The sequence below is a fragment of the Talpa europaea genome (genome assembly GCF_964194135.1).
Source record: "Talpa europaea genome assembly, chromosome: 10".
In the NCBI taxonomy this organism is placed as follows: domain Eukaryota; kingdom Metazoa; phylum Chordata; class Mammalia; order Eulipotyphla; family Talpidae; genus Talpa; species Talpa europaea.
Window position 1 is genome coordinate 67,026,957 of NC_140077.1, and position 15,828 is coordinate 67,042,784.

The 15,828-nt window shown below is 52.6% G+C and overlaps 1 pseudogene across 1 annotated transcript; it reads right to left on the reverse strand.

Annotated features, from left to right (window-relative positions):
- Positions 1–2,829: 2,829 nt before the first annotated feature.
- LOC311178757 (P2X purinoceptor 6-like) lies at positions 2,830–12,974 on the reverse strand (annotated as a pseudogene). Its single transcript has 11 exons — positions 12,827–12,974; positions 10,604–10,659; positions 9,962–10,082; positions 7,857–7,968; positions 7,129–7,209; positions 6,910–7,051; positions 6,704–6,813; positions 5,571–5,664; positions 5,434–5,499; positions 5,213–5,292; positions 2,830–2,859 (listed from the first exon to the last, which is right to left on the reverse strand). The product of its transcript is annotated as a P2X purinoceptor 6-like (transcript).
- Positions 12,975–15,828: the final 2,854 nt, after the last annotated feature.

The following is a 15,828-nucleotide window of genomic DNA, read 5'->3' on the forward strand; positions in this document are numbered from 1 at the left end:
CTTTCAAAGAAATGGGAATTGCAAAAGGACAAAGACACCTCTGCCCCAGGAATATATATATATACTTGCTGAAATTTGTGATGGTCATATAATGGCCGAGGTGTAGGAACTGGCAAGGATTAGTTCCCACACCACCAACACCCCTAGGGTTGGGGTAAGGGATCAAGGCAGGTGTCTGGAGAGCCCTCAGAACTGGACCTTAACTTTCCCACTTCCTGGGTTAATCACTTACTTGTTGGCCTGGACTTCCCCATCTGTGAACCAGACAGGGTTTCACAGCACCTTGTTAAACCGTGGTCTCAGTCAGGTAGGGTAGGCTCTCTGGTGTGCCTGTTACAGAGCCAGGGGGAGTCCAGTGCTAGAATGGCACTGGGGGTGTGGATGAGGGTGGGGGCAGGCCCTGTGCTCAGGCAGTCCTGGCAGCAGCAGTGGCAAAAGTCAGGGCTGGCACAGCACGCAGAGCAGCAGCAGAGACAGCAGGCTGGTCACAGCAAGTCTTGCTGAGCCATGTTCAGGACCCGGAAGAGATGAAGATTCAGGTACCTGGGGACCGGGCTTAAGGGAAATGACTGGCAGCAGTGGCCGCAGGTCAGGGATAGGGGCTTTGGCTGGGGGCATAAGGCAGGGATCCTCACCCTCCTGACCCACTGCATCAATACAGTAGTTTGACCTGGTGGGCAGGGAGAACGGGTAAAGGCCTGTGTCTGAGGTCAGGTGGCCATCTGAGCCATGCCCACGCCGCAGAGCTGATCCTGTTCCAGGTCCGGAGGCCTGATGCAGTTCCTGGGAAGCCTCAGGTTTCCACTTTGTCCATGATCCCATACCTCAGAGTGGCTTTCAGACACTCCCTAGGGCTGCCTCCTCCTCATCCTCAGAGGCCGCTCAAACAACCCTAGGCAGGACTCCATCTGCTCCCCTGCCTGGGAAGTAGCTGGGATCTCCAAGTTTCCCTGTGACTTCCTGCAGGGGTACTGCCCATCCCAGCCCTCAGGTTCCCAAGATAGGGACAGAGCAAGGATTGAAGACTGGGCAGAACCCGAATGAACAGCTTATTATTCTCCTCTGACCCTGATAGGTACTGGGGACTGGCTTGGTGTTCTTCTCAGCTGCCCACAATGGCCCCCTGGGATGCCTGCACGAGCAGACTGGTGCAGTTTTGCCAAAAACCGAACCGGCTGAAACCACTAGAAGAGTCCACCATGGAGACATCACTGAAGCGCTGCCTGTCCACATTGGACCTGACCCTGCTGGGCATGGGTGGCATGGTGGGCTCAGACCTGTATGTGCTGGCTGGCACCATAGCCAAGGAGATGGCCGCCCCTGCCATTCTTGTGTCCTTCGGCATGGCAGCTGTAGCCATCTCCCCTGGGATGTGTGTTAGTCTGGATATGCGACCCTCAACTTTCCGTACTGGGGTTACACCCTGATGCTCCTGTTCAGCACTGTTGTGTTTCTGCTCAGTCTCCTCTTGCTGTGGGCCCACCAGCAACAGCACCGTCAGGACACCTTCCAGGTACCACCCATACCCAACACACACTTGCTCTCAGTCCAGCGAATTCCCCGTGCCCCTTCCCCCTCTACCGCAGCAGAGGGATCAAGGGCTCATAGGGCTGGGGAGGCCAACTTCCCACTTTACTCTTTCCGCATGGCATGGCAAGTGGGCATTTGTCTCCAGAATCTCCAAAGGTTCTGTGTACTCCTGAGAAATCAGACCCTGGGCTCGCAGACATTCCCTGATGCCGAGCCCAGCCCTACCCTTGTCCCTCAGATCCCCATGGTGCCCTTGACTCCAGCCCTCAGCATCCTCCTCAACATCTGCCTCATGCTGAAGCTGAGCTACCTGACCTGGCTGCGCTTCTCCATCTGGCTGCTGCTTGGTGAGTGGGGGTCGGACTAGGACTCAGCTGGGCTTTGGGAGGAGGCCAAGGAGGGTACACATGGTCAGGACCTGCCCCTCAGGCTTGTATTGCCCCTATAGGACTTGCAGTCTATTTTGGCTGAGGCATCTGGCACAGCAAGGAGAACCAGCGGGAGCAGCCAGGGCTGACTGCCATGTGATACGTGGTGTTCCCCAGCGGCAGCCTGGAGGAGACGGTGTAGGCTGTGCAGCTCTGCAGCCAGGCCCCAGCCCAGGAACCTGGTCTCATGGTACAGCCTGCCCGTCCATGAAGCCAGTTGGGGACCTGCCCACTCTTGCCCTGCCACCCCTATTTCCTCAGGAGGCTGGAAGGGCTGGGAGCCTTTTCTCTCTGAGACAGCTTGGGTTTGTAGGTCTGTTCATGCTGGGGTTCCTCAGGACCTTAGGGCCTTAACCAATGCGTGGGTGGTTTCTTGGTCCAGCATCTTCTAGTTTATGACCAACTCCAGCTACCTGGGCAGGTGGGGTGGATTGGTGGGGAGAGGCCTCAAACCCCAGGGATCCACAATACTAACTGTTTGGCCTGCCATGAGCCCTGTTGCTGTGTCCACTCTCTCATTCTTTGCAGTATTGAGTCCTCACCTGCTCACCAAGTGACTGTCCCCAGGTTCTGCAAGGGGAGGCACCAGTCCTGAGACAGTCCTGGACCTGGGACCTGGGATCCTGCCCACAGGCCAGTCCCACCCTTTGTCCTGTTCAGAAGGGATGGACATAGATGCACAGGCTCAAAGAGTCCATGACAGGGCCAAGGGCAGGCTCACCCTCACGTGTCCCCTGGGGGTAGATCCAGGGAGCAGAGCCTGGGCCCCAAGAAGGTTGTCGAGAAAAACAATGGAGATCTGGGTCCGCTTGGTTTCCCAGGGCTCTCAGAGAGCACACCGTGTGCCTGAAGCCTGCCCAGGGATATAGCGTCACATGAGCACATGGCCCGCATGGCTACCCTGGGGAATACACACCCAGAATGAGGCAATGGCTGTTTCCAAGTTCTCATTCTCTCCTCTCACTCTGCCTACCCCTCAAGGTCTTTGCAGCAAAGATTCGGGAAGGAGCACACATGTGTGCTGTGCCAGCACCCGGGCCACTCCAAGCACCTGCCAGCCAGCTGGTGTTTGTGAGGCCCCGGTCCTTGGGAGGGCCCCAAGATCCACCCTGTCCCCCCCCCACACTGTCTATAGTGGCCATGTTCTATTCCCCACAGATACCTCCAATTCCCTGTCCCTGCCTGCAAGGGCTACACAGGAAGCTTCTGGTTTTGGTAGGCTTTACTCCTGTGCATTCTGCAGTGGCGACATCAGCTCTCACTAGACCCTGAGGACAACCAGGTACTTGTGACCCCGCCTCAATCACCAGATCTCAGGGTCATGCTTCTTACCCCAGCCCTTCTGAACCCATCTCCTCATGGACACTCCTCTGAAGAGAGAGGCAGGAAGGTCCCCAAGGCTTTGCTGAGGCTCCAGGGGCCAGATGATTCCAGATGCTAGCACAGGCTGAATCCCACCCTGGACCTCTTCAGTCTGGCCCATGTTCCTCCACCAGCAAGCTGCCAGCACACCCTGGCCACCAGGTGCCCATGAGAAAGCCTTCATCTCTCAGGGGATATGTACTCCCCGATCCCTGCCCCTGTCCTGGTTCTTATAGCCCTCATCCCTCCACTCCTGCCCTTGGGCCTGGGGTCCAGGGATATTGTCCATCAGGCAAGTCTCTGAATCCTGGGAGGATTCCAAAGTCAGAGCCAGACCAATCTTCTAGGGGCCTCCACATCCCCTGTAAAGGATAGTCCTTCCTGCTTCTAGGCTCTGCCTTGAGTCGTGGTCAAGGCCTCCTGTTTGCAGTTGCCTCAGGGAGGGAAAGCAGCTGCCAAAACATGTACTTAGGCGTGACCTTGGGCACAGTGAATTCCAGATGTACATCCGCCTCACCCCCATGACTCCCTGGGAAGCAGGCTCCAGGAGGCTGAGATGCGGGTCACCCAGGGGGCATAGAGAAGACCCCAGTGACCAGCAGCCCTCTTCCCTCTCCTCCTCATTCTAGCCCTTCTGTAGGGGCAGGAAGGGCATGGAGCAGGTTTTCTAAGAATCGAGCAGACCGGGGTAAAGTAGAGTCCTGGAGCCCTCGGTGTGTTTCTCAGGTTTTTATTGAGCTTTCACATGTAGTGCAGCCACCAAGTACATGGCAGGCAGAGGTGCTGGGGGGCCAGGATGCCGGTAGGCCTCCAAGCCCCCCACAAGACTTCACTCTGGGCTTCTCTGGCCTTCTTTCTCCCCTTCTCTCTCCTGTCTCTTCTGCTTCTACTTCTCTTGGTGACTGTATCAATACTCCTCCCATGGTCCACAGAGTAAACAACACAACAATGTAACATCTGGAAAGTGTCCTAGCAGGTATGGGCCAAATAGGTGACTGTGTCCTTGCCTGGGACCCTCAGGGGCCGGGTCATCTGCCTCAAACATTCCCCGTTTCATGGATGAGGCCCAAAGTTGGGTGGGGCCCTGCCCAGGCAACCCAACACCAGAGCAGTGAGACAACCCCTACGAGTCAGACTTCTGTCTACCGCGCCTGGGACTCTGGTTGCCCAGATCCTGTTGAAAGGCAGCTGGTGGAGGGGGGGGCTACTCCCTCAATACCCCCACTCCAGTGAGAAAAGGAGGACTGGAAGCCAGCCAGGGCTGCAGTCACTGTAACCAGTGTCCACTACTGAGAGTTGATGCTACTGGGAGCACTGGTGACAGCCGCGGAGGTTGTTCTCCAGATCTGGGCACAGCAGGGCCCGCCTGGACCAGCTCCCTGCCATGTGGGTGCACGGGCCTTGTCTGCACCCCTACTCTGTGCCCCTTGTCTGTGCCCCTACTCTGCTGCAGGTCTCTACACAACACGGACTTCCGTCACCCTGGAGTGGCTGGAGTCAAGGGGGGGACAAGCTCCTGGGAGATGAAGGGGAGAATTCTCTGCTCCCTTCTCTGGTCCACTTGGGCCCACCCATGAGGTACCAAGGGCGGAGCCCCGATCCTTCCGAGCCCTGACCCTAACAGCAGGGGTCAGGAGTGAACTGACAGTTGGGCCCATAGATTGAGAAACCACCCAGGCGTCACTATTCAGCTCCCAGCATCAGCAGCCAAGGGGGCAGGTGCTGGGCCCCCTCTAAGAGTGTGGGGGTACTGAGGCCCACTCCCTCTGCTCATGGTGTGCGGTCACCTTTGGGGCCTGTGCCTGCAAATGAGTACAGTGAGTGAGTCAGGACTCAAGGTACATTCTCCAAAGTGTAGCAGAACTCAGGATCCAGGCCAGACCATAGCTCACCTCCTCATACTACTGGTCCTCCAGTAAAATTGGGCTTCTCCATCCATGTACAACAGCAGCAGATCACAGAAGAAGGTGATCTGGGAAAGACAGCAAAAATCCATACCCCAGCACCCAACCTGCTTGCTGCCCTCCCTGCCTCGTCATCACCTAGAGACTCAAGGGTAGGCAGGGACACATGCTCACAGCAGACAGAGGGGATCTATAATGGCCAGACTTGCCACATCCAGCCAAGCCACTCCTGTGCCCAGAGTGATGTTTGTGGGGATGAGCCCAAACTTCCCTGCTTGAGAGAGATGTAAGCTGAGCCTCTGGCTCACCCAGGCCCCTACCTGTCCTTCTGCCCCACCCCCTCCACTAGCCCGATGACCACAATATCAAAACGGATTCCACAGAGCTTGAGCAGATTCCGGGCCCCCACGCCAATGGCCTTTCACCAGTGAGTGGCTGTCCTGGAGGTGGGAGAGAACACTCTGCCTGGCCTGCTGTGCTGTCCCCAGGCTGGGATGGCTCTCTCAAACTTACCTCTTACTCATCGATTGATTCCATGGACCCCCAGCCCAAGCCCAAGTCTTGGGTAAGCTCTGCCTGCTGAGGGGACAGGAGGACAGAAAGGTCCCACCACAGAGGCCAGTGAGGTGGGAGGGGGTGGGGGACAAGCCTAGGGCTATGACCTGCTTCCCTCTAGGAACTGGGGGGGCTTCCTGCAGGAGAGACTTCCAGACTGGTTTCCCAGGTTGCAGGCTGTGGGCAGGGAGCAGTCCCACATAAAGGCAAAGAGCTGGAAAGATTGGTGGAGCCAGGCCGGGCAGAGCCAGGGAGCACTGTCCCGTGGTGCCATCTCCAGATCTGTGCTACAGGGGACTGGTGGGGCGAGGGAAGAAAGTGGAGGCTGTGCTTGGGAGACCATAAATGCAGTGCAAGCTCCTTGAGCACATCCTGGATTGAAAAACAAAAAGATTTAGTGCTATAAGGGCACAGTTGAGGACCTAAAACTATTAGACATATTCTGTCAATGTGAAGTTTCTTAGGTGTGGTGAGACCGCCATCAAGTGGGAAGGGTACTCATCCTCAGGCCAGCACTGAGGAAAACGGTGGGGAACCCAGATGAAGGGGAGATCGATGTTCATAGCACTTATTTTGGCCTTTTCAATAGAGTTTTGGAAATTTTCTGTAAAACCGTAAGGAAAAGGCAAAACAGGCAGGCCCCAGTGCTAGGGAGGGGAGAAGCCAGAAGCAAGGTGGGGTGAACATCTGAGCTCCTGCTAAAGGAGGTGTGGACTCAGATCAGAGGGGAAGGGTCCAGAGGGAGGCTGGATGGAACATGTGCTGGGGGGCCTGGAGCTGAGAGCAACCCCTTCTGCCCCTGGGACCCCTCCTCCAAAACACACATAGTGGAGTGCCCAGGGGGCAGGGCCTTGGTGTGGCTGCCACAGGAGGACAGTGCAGGGGACCTCGGCAAGGAGCGGTCGGTGAGGATGAGGTCCCCACCTGAAGTTGTAACTTCTCTGCAGCAGGTGGAAGGAGTAGTGGGGCCTGCAGTCAGACTTCCTGCAGTCCAGGTCACAATCCCAGTGGATGTGTATGCTCACAGCACTGCCCTGCTCATGACACACCACTGCTCCACCAGCATACCAGCCAGGGGCCCTCTCCCTAGTCCTCTCAGAGCTCCCCCCCCCCCCCAGCCATGGACCCACCAGCAATGCCAGGTCCTCAAAGACGCCTGCAGTTGCAGCCACAAGGTCCCCAATTCAGAACACAGGGCACTAGGGGTTGGAGTGCGGGTCCTAGTGGCAGCTCTTGGAATAGGCATCATCTCAGATCTCTAAGGCATTGGACCTGAGGGCATGGAGCCAGGGATCAGACCAGGCCCGGCAAAGGGAGAATAGGGCCAGCCAGGACCCAGCCACACTTACTTGGAAAAGTTAAACTTGCTAAAGGTGACTGCATTTTTGATGAACAGCATAAAGTTCTTGGCCTGGACAAGCAAGGGCTTCCTGTAGGAGGAGAGGAGATGAGGGGGTAGGCTTGACCTGACCTGGGGTCCTGCACAGTACCACTCTCCAGAGGGCACCAGCCCCAGATCCCGCAGGTCCTGTGCGTCCCATTGAAAATCACACACTGGGGCCTCCCCGGTGGCGCAGGGGTTGAGCGCTGGGTTGCGAAGCTGCCCGCGGCCTCTGCGGCGCCGGTTCGATCCCCGGCTGCTCCCCGGCCACCGGAGGAGGGTCCCGCATGGCGCGCAGACCTCTCCTGCCTCCCGCTGCTCCCCTCAGCAGTGTACTTCGGTCCTTCTGCCTGCTCTGCTCCCCGCTCTGGCTCTGGTGAATCCTCTCACCCTCCTGCGCTTCTGACTGTACCCAGTGCATGTATAAACAAAACAAACAAAGAAATAAAGAAAGAAAGAAAACATGCCTCTATAAAAAAAATAATAAATAAAAAATAAAATAAAATATATATATATATAAAAAAAAAAAAAAGAAAATCACACACTGACCTATTTTTATGCCTGGAAAACACAAGACAGACTTCAGTCTTTCAAATCCATACCGGGTCCAGAGAGGGTGGGCAAGGAGACTGCTGGGAAAAAGGAGAGACTCAGAGATATGGGAGCCATACAGGGTTCCAGCCTGTTCCCCCCCACTTCTGAATGGAGGCATAGGAAGACAGAGCCCAGTTACCGTGACTGTGCATCCCCATCTCTCCTTCTGGACAGTCCTCATCGGCCCAGCAGTTGGCCAGTGGGATGGAGGGTGCTGAGGTGGTCAGAGAACAGAGTTACCAAGGGCCCAGGGGGTATCTCCTCTCTGTGACCCAGTGCCACAGTCCATAGAGACATACCCTCCTTAACTCCCCATGAGGGTGCAAATAAAAAGAAGTGGTAGAAGGGGGAGGATAGTGCTATATCCCAAGGGAGTGTGAGACTCCTCACTGCCTGATAGTTGTGTCCTTGGTGGGAGCAGAAGTAATTCACAGAGACCCAGCTCCTCTGGTCTAATTCAGATGACAGCACAGGAAAGGTGAGGGGACCCTGGCAAGATTAAATTCATGCAAGATGGAGGCACCAGGTGGCGGACCATTGGTAGACCCCGAGCCAGAGGTGCCTGCATAAGGAAGTAGGCTCCATAAGCCTGCTGAGTGAGCACCGAGGCACAGTGCTGCTAGACCCACCAGCTTTAGCCTGTGCCACCATCACAAGACCAACACCCTTGCTGGCTTGCTGTGCAGGAGCTCCCAGAGCCTGGGGGATGGCGTTTTGCACACTCCTCATATGGCTGGCCCAGGAGAAGGAGGCACGGCAGATGCTTGCTGGAGGCTGTGACACTGGAAGTAAAACTGTGCATGTGCTGGGAGGGACCAGCACAACCGGGATCCCCAGGAAAAGCAATGGCTTTTCTCAGGAACCAGGCTGGCAGATTGGATGAATTATTTCCCAGTCCTAGCAGTTTCATGGGAAGGGCCAAAAGCTGGGACATGGGGCAAAGAGAAATCACATGGATTCCAGAAAGCACAGAACCATGGCCCCAGGAAAATTTCAAGACAAACAGAAACTGAACACTAAACAGTTGTCCTCCAGGCATTTAGAATGGGAAGGACATCATATGTCTGCCGAATGGAAGCACTACCCCTGTGCACGTACTGCACCTCCTGTGTAGCAGGGTCAAAGATGTGCAACTGTGAAGGCCCCAGTAACTGTGGTGGGTCCAACCACCAGGGTAACCAGGTACCAGGTAATCAGGAACAGGTAACCAGGTACCCTCGAGTCCAGCAAGAGATTAAATTTTGCATTTGATTGAAGAAAAATGTCACCATGTAGGTGGGCTTCCAGGGCTGTGTCCTCAGTTCAGCTGTTCAAGCAAAATCCATAGCTGGGGAACTATACATTTAAAAGTGGTTAAGATTACAAGTCTTGTGCATATATTATCACAATTTTAAAAATTAGGGGAAAAAATCCATGGCTGGGAAGGAGAGCAAGTGTGCTCTATGACAGATTTTGGGTTCCTAGGACATCCTCTGGTTAGAGAAAAGCATGAAATTTCAGGGGGAGAATCCACATTTCTGTATGAGAAATGAAGAAGAATAGGGTGCAGGACTCTGGCTTGATCACAGTTGTAGTAGTGTACAAGAGTGTGTTATATTTACCCGCAAAATAACAGAACACATTAATAGAGGCTGGGCCTAGAAATGGGGAGGTGATCTTCCAACTTGTCTCTCTTTATCAAAGCCCACCGGAGAGTGATACCCAGTTTTGACAGCTCTCTGATAACCCAGAGTCTACAGAGGTGGGACCAAGATGGGAAGAGCCTGGACACCTCATGGAGAACACAGGGCTAGTAGACAGCTTCTGTGCTCAGAGGCTGGGACCCCTAGGCAAGTGACTCAAACTCTCTGAGCCTCAGTTTCCTCATTTTAAGTGGGAGCCATAGTAATTCCTACTAGGCAGGGTATTTGTAAAGACTAAAGGCATTCTTCCCAGGACTGCAGACTTGGAGGTTTTAGCCCCTTGACAAAGACACTCCTGGACACATAAGTGGAGAGCTGCCTGGTCCCCAAAGGTGGCAGAGTCCTTATGTAAATACAGAACAATCTGACTGTAAAATTCCTCAGGCCTGAATGCTTGGAGGATGGGGTGAGGTGGAGGAGGTGGACCTGACTGTGGAGCTGTTTGGCTGAGGGGTTGTGCTGGTCCCCAGATGTGGACATGTCAGAGAACCTGCTGGGAGCAGGGGGAGCCCAAGCCCTCGGTACCTCCCTCATGGTGAGCCAAGTTGTACAGAAGGTGCAGCTGGCAGGGAACCACCTGGAGGAGCAGGCAGCCCAGCACCTTGCTGAACTTCTGCTTGCCCATACAAGCCTGAAATCCCTGAACCTGAGTTACAACCAACTAAATGACCAAGTAGGTGCCATCCAGCCAAGGCTGCATGGGGCGCTCCTCAGACAGGGTGGTGCTGAAAGGGACATGCTGAGCAGCCCTGCTTCAGCCTTCACCCACACACTCCATGCAGGCCTGCCACCCTTCTGCTCCTGCCACACACAACTCTTAATTCTTCCCAGGGATATCTCATTGTCCTCCTCTGCCTGTGCTGGGTGCTGATTTCAGGGTCCAACCATGAACAAAACAAAGTCATTCTGGTGCCACAAAAGAAAAAAAAAGGTATGATTCTAGAGAAGAATGCGGACCCCATGCTTGAGAGGGGTGGGTGGGGAAGCTTATGTGAGGTGAACATTTAAGCTGAAATGGGCCAGGTGGGAGGAAATCAGCTGTGAGTCAGAGGAAGAATATTTCAAGTGGACAGAGAGCATGGCTTATATGGGCAAGAAGAAGTTCAGCAATGTGCTGGGCTGCCTGGTCCTCCCTGCCAGCAGCACCTTCTGTACAACTTGGCTCACCATGAGGGAGGTACAGAGGGCTTGGTCTCCCAGCAGGTTCTCCAACAGGTCCACATCTGGGGACCAGCACAACCCCTCAGCCAGACAGCTCCACAGTCAGGTCCACCTCCTCCACCTCACCCCATCCTCCAAGCTTCCAGGCCTGAGAAGCTTTACAGTCAGATTGTTCTGGATTTACATGAGGACTCTGCCACCTTTGGGGACCAGGCAGCTCTCCGCTTATGTGTCCAGGAGTGTCTTTGTCAAGGGGCTAAAACCTCCAAGTCTGCAGTCCTGGGAAAAATGCCTGTGGTGGAGATGCAGTTACCTTGCTGATGATTTGTGCCCAAGAGCAATACATGCCATCCACAGAAGCCCTGGAAGCTGCATTTCTGCGCGCTGGCAATTACAGCCCAGGTGGCCATGTGCACTCACATGCCTCAGACTCTCTGTTGAGCATGTTGTGTTCACCACAGCCTCAAGGGGGAGGCGGGGGAATTGTTGGGGTCATTTCACAGATTGAAAATTGAGTCTCAGTGCGTTTGAGCTGCTTGCCCGGGGTCATCCAAATCTTTGTGGCAGAGGAAGCATTTGGATCCAGCCCCACCATACTCCCATCCTGCCCTCCCTCTTTTCACACTCCCAGGCCCTTGCCTCTCTGTGTCACAGGACCCTCCCCCCACACCTTCAATCATTGAGAGGCCACCAAATGCAGGGGGAGTAGGGGTGCTGGCCAGCAGAGGAGAGTGAATGGGGTGGGGTGGTTGGAAAGAGTGATACCCAGCTGTATGCACACCTCCACCTCCCCCACCCTGAAATGAGGCCTCAGCAATACCAGCAGCCCATGTGAGAGGGCCCAGTTGGGGGAGCTCACATCCCTCAGGAAAGGAAGGACTTAAATCTGCCTACCTGCCTCAAGCTGATACCTACCACAGATGCTGCTGTTTTTGCTCAGGGCATGTGCCAGGGTTTCCACATCAGCCCACGGAGCCCACTGTCACAAAGGTCCAGCCACCTGACATGGGGATTAGAGGTCAGCACAGAAGCCAGAGCCTGTGCCCCCTGGAGAGAGGAGAAGAATGGGAGGGGCCTGTTCCTTTCCAGGATTAAAGGCCCCAGACACAGCCGATTACTACCTGGCTGGCCTTCCCAGGGCTCAACCTACTTGCTGCCCTCCAGCTGGAAGGCCTTCCCCTTCCCACATGTTCAGGAGGTGCCTGCTCTTCTCTCTAAGCTACTCCTACACCTCACCTCCAAATCTCTCACCAACCCCCCTTCCAATGGGTTAGGGGCCCCCTGCAGACTCCCAAGTCAGTATACTGCTCTCAGTAATAGCCTTGGCCCATCTGTCACCCAGATGTGGGGGATGGGGCATGCCTGGTACAGCACAGGGCAGGGGAGCATATGGGGTGGGTTCAGAAGGGCCACACCCTTAGTTGTTGCCCCAGGTCCTCCCTTCCAAATGTGGCACCAGGGTCCCTCCAAGGGTACCTGAGGCCCCAAGCCATGGTGTCACAGGCTCAGCTCTGGGGAGCTCCCTTGGCACAGAAAGCAGGAGGCAGGCCCAGCACTGTGGGCCCAGCAAGACCAAGAGTAATGGGGAGCCTCAGCCATCTATCCAAGTCCACGGGTATCTGAAAGACACAGGGACAAATGTGGATCCTTCTTCAGGCACAGCCACAGACTCCTCCTTCCTGTCAGATGCTTCCCCTCTTAAGGCATTTCTTTTCCTGTGCTGAGGACTTTGAATCTCAAAGAAAGTAAATCCTCTCACACTGGAAGAAGCTAAACCTGGCAGAACCAGTCAGTCAGATGCCAAAATGCATTCTGTATCTTTCTGCCAGAGAGCAGCCCAGGCATATTTTGTGGCCTTATCATGGGGGAAGAAGGAGGGGTAACTGAAACAGCTCTAAGCTCAAGACACTCCTTAGCTTAGTTTGTTCTATGGGCTGGGAAAATTCTACCTGACTTCATTTCAGGAGGGGACCTCCTTTGGCACTGGTGAGATTGTTTGCATGTTAACATCATCCTGGAAGGGTATTTTAATAGTAGAACTTCTCATGACACCAGGAACCAGGAGGCTGAAGGGGCTGCGTTCTGCCCTGGTGTGGTACACAGGGGTAAGCTTCCTGATGGACAGCGGTTCCCTGACTACTGGGCCCCAGATTGTTCCCTCTAGCCAGGCAGGGAAGCTCTCAAGGTAAGGAGACTGGCCTGACAGTGATCCTCATCACTCCACCTTACCGGGGGCACATTTGGTCTCCAGGTTGGAATATGAATCCATCTTAGAACCCTCTTTGTTCTCTGCGACCCCTGCAAGAGGCCCACTGATTGCTGCAGCCCCTTTCTCCTGCTCTTCGTTTTCTCCTGACATCTTGCTGGGGCCCCTCATGGTTACCCCTATGTGGCAGTTTGCACAAGAAGACCTACCCAGTGGGGCTGCCCCTAGAGCATGGCATGAATGCAGGCAGACCCTGGGCAGCATTAACCAAAATGTTCTGCAGCAAATGGGCACTGGAGGCAGCCAATAGAGACATGCTCCAGGTTTCAGTGGCGGAGGCAGCCAATAGAGACATGCTCCAGGTTTCAGTGGCCTGGGAAACGTGGTGCTGTTGGTTGAGGCAGAAATGGCCGCTGGCCTGCTTTGACCTGAGTTTCTAGCCAGGGCTGGTAAGAGCAGGTGCAGATGCCAGCAGGGGCATGGCACCTAATAGGCACTTCTTTGCACCCTGCTGCCCCAAGTAATCCAGCACGGCCCTTCCATGGGGCTGGCAAGCTTGCCTGACACCAGAACTTTTGTCTCTGTGCTTGGGGGTGGGGTGGAACTGGGGAAAATTCAGGAGAGCCTGGGGAGTCTTGCGGAGATGGACCACCCTCCCCTCTGGAACCAGTCACTCCCAGGATGCCTGTTACTTCTCAGGCTCTAGCCCTCGCACATGCTGCTTCTTCCAGTAGGAAAATCCCTCTTCAGAGTTGCTTGTAGAAACTTCAGACTCTGCAAGTGTCAGCTTGGAGGTCATCTCTTCAGCTGATGCTTTAGTGGCCCTTCCTCTGGGCTCCTCCTGCCCCACCCCCACCCCATAGTACCTGTAACACCTGTCATCCTCTCACCCCCCAGGGAAGTGAGCCAGGGTGCAGGGGACAGGGGCTCTCCTCTCTGCATACGTCTGGCACTTATCAGTTATAAATGTAGCTGTTCCTGATTTTTTTTTTTTAGTTGCTATCTGCTTGCATAATTGTCTTCCAAACTATAACTCTAGGCTATGCTTGTCTTCATTAGTAAGATGAGTTTCTTACAAACAGCAGATGGTTGCACTTTGTTTGAAATCCATTTGAAATCCATTTGATTAGTGAATTTGGACTGTTTACAAAGTGCTCATTGTCATTTGGGTTTTTTTGTTTTGTCTTTTTTGTGTGTAGTAGAACTGGGGTGTAGGCCAGAGGGGGGAAAGTGAGAGGATTCACCAGAGAGAGAGTGAGGAGCAGAACAGGCAGATTTGCTGAAATACACCTTAAGGGGGGACAGTAGACAATTTAGGAGAGGTCTGCTGCACTATATATGGGTCAGCTTCCTGGCTGGGGATGGAACTCAGGCTGTGGCAGTGACAAAACTGAGACTTAACTCTTAGGCCACCATGGAGGACCCTATCTTGTCTTTTTTATTTAAGAAATTTCTTTTATGTTTTGCTTGAGTTGTGTTTCTATTGTTTCATGTGTTACTTCTATTAATTTTTGTTTGCAGGATCTCCTGTGGTTAGTATAGGATGGCTCTTTATGTGAACCCTTCGACCCCTTTGTCTGTCTGGTTCTGTTGCACTGCATTGTTTCTTTCCTCCTTCTCCTCTCCTCCATGTTAAGTGATTTAAGTGTCTGTTGCCTGGATATTTGTCATTTTATTGTTTGGTAATAGCAATAATCCATCCTTTAGGATTAATTTCTTTCATGCGCAACTCAGTGTTGATAAATTATTTTTAGTTTTGCTTATCAGTGAAGTTCTTTGCTCATCCTTTGGTCTTGAATGTTTTTTTTTTTTTAAAAGATTTATTTATTTATTTATTTATTTATTTATTTATACAAGCACTGGGTACAGTCAGAAGACTGCTCAGAGCAGGGAGCAGAGCAGGCAGAAAGAACGAAGTACACTGCTGAGGGAAGCAGCGGGCCGCAGGAGGTCTGAGCGGTCTTGAATGTTAACCTTGCTGGTTAAAGGACTCTATGATGAAAGTCTTTAAGTACTTTAAATAACTCCACCCCTTTCATGCTTGTAATGTTTCTGCTGAAAAGTCTGCTGACATTATGATTCCCTTGTAGATTACCCTTTTTTTTCCTGATATTTTTAATATTCGGTCCTTGTTGTGGGTTAACAATGGCTTTATTATTATTTTTTGTTTTGTTTTGTTTTTATTTTTTTTTGTTTTTTATTTTTATTTTTTGTTTCTATTTTTTATTTTATTTTTTATAATAAATTTTATTTTTATATTCCCCATACAATTGCAACCCCCTTATTTTGACCCCAATCCCTCGCCTCCCACCCCCTACCCCCCATAGAGTGTCTCTGGTTCATAGTTTTTTGTTGATTTTGATTTCACTTTCTTATAGTTATTCATTTTCCTGGTCCCTTATTTAAGTTTTCTAGATTCCTGCTATGAGTGAGACCATCTGGTATTTTTCTTTTTCTTTCTGGCTTATTTCACTGAGCATGATCCCTTCCAGCGCCATCCATGTTGCTGCAAATTGCATGTGTTTATCTTTTTTGAATGCTGAGTAATATTCCATGGTATATATATATATATATATATATATATATATATATATATATATACCACATCTTCTTGATCCAGTCATCTATTTTTGGGCATTTGGGTTGTTTCCAAAGCTTAGCTATTGTAAATAGTGCTGCTATAAAATCAGGGGTGCAGGTGCTCTTTGGAATTACTGTTTCTGTGTCCTTTGGGTAATTCCCTAGGAGTGGAATAACTGGATCATATGGAAGCTCTATGTTTAGTAGGTCCAGAAATCTCCACACAGCTCTCCATAGTGGTTGGACCAGTTTATGTGTCTTGATGTATGTATGTCTGGCATTATTTTGTTTGGAACTCTCTGGGTCTCTTGGATCACAATATTTTGTTCATTTCCCAGAATGACATGGTTTTTAATGATTATTTCTTTAAATACTTTTTCTTTCTCTTCCTCTTCTCCCTCTGGGACATGCATATGTGGATGTTGTTTCTCTTTAAATTGCCCAG